This window comes from Rattus norvegicus, chromosome 17, assembly GCF_036323735.1.
Source record: "Rattus norvegicus strain BN/NHsdMcwi chromosome 17, GRCr8, whole genome shotgun sequence".
Lineage (NCBI taxonomy): Eukaryota > Metazoa > Chordata > Mammalia > Rodentia > Muridae > Rattus > Rattus norvegicus.
In genome coordinates, this window is record NC_086035.1 from 48,909,639 (window position 1) to 48,914,518 (window position 4,880).

Sequence of the window (4,880 nt, forward strand, 5' to 3'; positions counted from 1 at the left end):
AGGCAAATGGATGGAATTGGAAAATATCATCCTAAGTGAGGCAACCCAATCACAGAAAAACACACATGGTATGCACTCATTGATAAGTGGATATTAGCCCAAATGCTTGAATTACCCTAGATGCACAAAACACACGAAACTCAAGAAAGATGAACGAAATGCGAATGCTTTACTCCTTCTTTAAAAGGGGAACAAGAATACCCTTGGGAGGGAATAGGGAGGCAAAGTTAGAACAGGGTCATAAGGAACACCCATTCAGAGCCTGCCCCACATGTGGCCCATACATATACAGCCACCAAACTAGATAAGATGGATGAAGCAAAGAAGTACAGTCAGACAGGAACCGGATGTAGATCTCTCCTGAGAGACACAGCCAGAATACAGCAAATACATCGGCGAATGCCATCATTAAACCACTGAACTGAGAATGGGACCCCCATAGAAGGAATCAGAGAAAGGACTGAAAGAACTTAAAGGGGCTGGAGACCCCATATGAACAACAATGCCAACCAACCAGAGCTTCCGGGGACTAAGCCACTACCCAAAGACTATACATGGACTGACCCTGGGCTTCAACCTCATAGGTAGCAATGAATAGCCTAGTAAGAGCACCAGTGGAAGGGGAAGCCCTTGGTCCTGCCAAGAATGAACCCCCAGTTAACGTGACTGTTGGGGGAGGGCGGTAATGTGGGGAGGATGGGGAGGGGAACACCCATACAGAAGGGTAGAGGAAGGGGTTAGGGGGAATGTTGGCATGGAAACCGGGAAAGGGAATAACAATCAAAATGTAAATAAGAAATACCCAAGTTAATAAAGATGAAAAAATGAAAAATACATCTTAACTAAGTAAACCACATTTATAGGTGATTATTTTCCAGAAACTCAACTAAAATTCAGAAAAGTTAAAAAATAATAAGGTGGAAGGAAACAAAACTAAAAAGCAAGGAAACAGCAATGAGGCTGAAGAAGATACACTAAACACAGAACAGAATAAGAATGACAATGATAACAATATCATCAATAAAGCTGAAATAAAGAGAAGTACCAAGTGGGATGAAGTGTGGCTTCATATTTTCAGACAACTACAATAAATACAAAGTAGTCTTAAATGATGCTGAATCCATCCACAGAAAATCACACAGTATTAAAACATTGAAGAACCTATTAGAAACAGAAGTTGATTTAAAATAAAGCATCTAATAGTATACTTTGATACAGAAAAGTAAATTAGGATGGATTTTAAAAATTAATATTATTAATAACATTGTATTTCAAGCTAGCTAACCGTTGTGAGTTACAATTATTAAAATCACCCAAAATATATTTTCAAAAACCAATTTCTTAGACTATATGTCATGTTTCAATAATTCCAAAAGTGTTATATCAACCAAAGTTCTCAAAAATGGCATATTGTCAACATACTGGCTTTTAAAACAATTTTTTGCAAATAAAAAAAATCACTAAGCAATGGAATCAAGTGAGAAATTAAAACCACAGATAAGAATGATTGAGAGGGTAGTTATCACCACAAGCATAGATCTCACATCTAAAGAGAAAGTTCCTAAGTTATAGCAAAGATGCTTCATAGCTCAGCTCTCAGTCATCTGGATTTTGTAGAATGGCAGGTTGAGCATGTGTGTGCCACTGTGGCTTCAAAAAATTATACCAGCAAGTAGATAAACACTATGCATTCTATCCTATTCAGCCTGGGCAGGGCTATTCCTAACAGAGCAATCAGCCCTATGACAAGTAGAGTTACAGGCCTGGGCAGGGCTATTCCTAACAGAGCAATCAGCCCTATGACAAGTAGAGTTACAGTAGTTATCACCAATCAGAGCATCTATGGTTCTTCCTATGGACAAACACAAAACACAGGCTATAATAGTCAGCTTCCTGGAGCATGATTCCACTGGAGGTTATGGCAGCAGCCTGAGTTCCTTACTCTTATAGGCAGAGCAGCAGTCCTCATACCCTGCCTATGACCAACAGCCAGCCAGCTCCTAGCTGCATCTTGGAAAAGTTAACTGGTGGCAGTTCTTAGAGCAGGGTCTGTGGGCAGCCCCACAGTGGAAGCAATAGCCAAGAATCTGACAGGAACATTCTGGATAGCAACAAGCTATGGACAGCAGCAAAGTGTCTAGAACCTGCTTTAGGGCTATGGAGTGCAGAATCAGTACAAGAGTGGGAGCGGAAGAAAGTAATGGAGACAACTGGGGTGGTGGTGGTACTAGTTATGGCAATGAAGACCAAAGTAATAATAGGAGGTGGCTAAAGGGGGAACCAGCAGGACAGTGAAGGGCTGAGGATAGGGGTGATGGAGGTGGTTACAACCACAGCTGTGGTAGCTAAGTCTCCAAAGGCTGTGGAAGCGGAGGCGGAGGCGGAGGCGGAGGCGGAGGCGGAGGCGGAGGCGGAGGCGGAGGCGGAGGCGGAGGCGGAGGCGGAGGCGGAGGCGGAGGCGGAGGCGGAGGCGGAGGCGGAGGCGGAGGCGGAGGCGGAGGCGGAGGCGGAGGCGGAGGCAGCATGAACAGAAGTAACCATGGTGTATTCAATAGGTCTGGTGGGCCTCTGTATCAAGGATCACATCACAGTTCTGAAGAAGATAATGCAGACAACAATGCCATCTTTCTGCAAGGCTTGGGTGAGAATATTACAGTTGAGTCTATGGTCGATAGCTTCCAACAGATTGGAGTTATTAGGACAATTTAAAAAACACAAACTGGAAAGCCTATGGTTAATTTGCATACATACAGAGAAACTGGCATGCTTGCAGGTGAGGCAACAATTGTATTTGATGACCTACTTTTTGCTAAAGGGGTTATCAAGTAGTTTGATGGTAAAGAATTCTCTGGGAACCCTGTCAAGGTTTCATCTCCTATCTGTGGAGCAGATATTAATCAAGGTGGTGTAATTGTTTATGAAGGCTGCGAGCAAGGCAGACCTATTTTCTGTGGAGGCCGTAGAGGAGGTGGCAAAGTGGTGACAGTGGCTGGTGAGGATTCTTTACTGGAAGTGGCAGACGTGACAAACTGGGTCCTGTAAGTGTCCAAATCTTCTGTGTGAGTACATGAACTGAGATGACTGCAACCTGAAAAAGGCTATAACCTAGATGGCCAAGAAAGGAGAAACAGGAAGGTCTCCTATCTCCTAGCTATGGAGATGGTTGATGTAGCAAAAGACGATATGATCAGGGTGGCTACCAAGGCTAAATCAAGGATGGTGGGGCTTCTGAGAGGTGCATGGTGATGGAAACATAGGCTTCTTTGCCTTGGTAAGATGGTCTCCTGAGGTGAGCACAAACAGGGCAGAGGAAGAAACCATATTAATTTGGCTCCTGCTGTTCTGGGACAGGTCTTCTTCATATACTCAGTGTTGCCTTTGTTATTTTATAACTTTCCTATGTTTTGCTTGTTTTTGTTATTTTGGTGTGTGTGGGGGGTGAGAGTACTGTAATTGTAACCATATCTCTGGCTCTCACTTAAAAAAATCACCTTAGTCAAAACACAAAAAGATATTTCATAAAAAATAAAGATGTATGGCTCACACTTTTTAACAAGAAAATGAGTAATAGACATAGACATTGAAATTCATAAGCTAGAAGCAGAAGTTAATTTGCAAAAGAAAGAATTTTAATTTTGACAAGGCTAAAATAAAAATATGGAACATAAATGTATAAATATGCATTAAGAATCAGAAGCATCTACTATTATGGAAAAAGAAAAAGTTACCTGCATTGGAGAGGATAAGAAGGAGGTCACAGGCAGAGTGCAGATGACATTCTCAATCACTCAATCACAAAGGGCATCAGATCATATGCTTTTTAATACAAGGAACACATCTAATAGCAGATAACCAGAAAGTTTTTAATAAAATAGTGAGCCAGAGATTAAGTACACATATGCAAAAGGCTATGGGTAGAAATATGTGTAATCGTGTGCAAACACATTAAATAAGGACGTTTATTGTTTTAATGAACAAGAGTAGAATTTACCATGGAAAAATAGCAGGCACCTACTCTACATGTCAAATAACATGTCCCAGAAATAAGGTAAAACAGAACATGGCAACCAAACACCCAAAATTGTTATAGCCATAGGAAAACCCTGGCAAACCTGTGTGTGTGTGTGTGTGTGTGTGTGTGTGTGTCCCCGCGCGCATGCATATGTGTAGGCTAGACTCTTTAGTATTGCCATGTAAAACAACCCAGCATTCTCTTTGAAAATAAATGGAATTGAGGTCTTCCTGGTTGCTGCCGCTGCAGAGAGCCCCTGGGCAGCACCCCACGAGCGAACCTGAGCCTCGGGACCACAGGTAAGACCAAATTTTCTGCTGCAAGAAAGCTGCCTGGTGAGCTTGGGACACACGGAAGCAGAATTTCTCTAGGACCGGGCACGTTCTGTGTTTACCGGAAGTCCCACACCCGCGGATCCCGGCCCGCAGCAGCTCTCTGCTCCCAGACCCGGTGAGAGAGAGACCCAACCGCCTGGTCAGGTGGGCACTCCTGAGGCTGCAGAGCGAAAGAGACCACCAACACTGCTCACCCCTGCCCACATCCCTGGCCCAAGAGGAAACTGTATAAGGCCTCTGGGCTCCCGTGGGGGAGTGGCAGGACCCCTGCCAGAGACACCGCCGGACCCTGAAGGAAACAGACCGGATAAACAGTTCTCTGCACCTGAATCCCGTGGGAGGGAGAGCTAAACCTTCAGAGAGGCAGACAAGCCTGGGAAACCAGAAGAGACTGCTCCCTGCACACACATCTCGGACGCCAGAGGAAAAAGCCAAAGACCATCTGGAACCCTGGTGCACTGAAGCTCCCGGAAGGGGCGGCACAGGTCTTCCTGGTTGCTGCCGCTGCAGAGAGCCCCTGGGCAGCACCCCAC

At 44.3% G+C, this 4,880-nt stretch overlaps 1 pseudogene; it reads left to right on the top strand.

The window, feature by feature from the left end:
* The first annotated feature begins 1,053 nt into the window (after positions 1–1,053).
* On the top strand, positions 1,054–3,042 carry Fus-ps3 (FUS RNA binding protein, pseudogene 3; annotated as a pseudogene).
* The last annotated feature ends 1,838 nt before the right edge of the window (positions 3,043–4,880 follow it).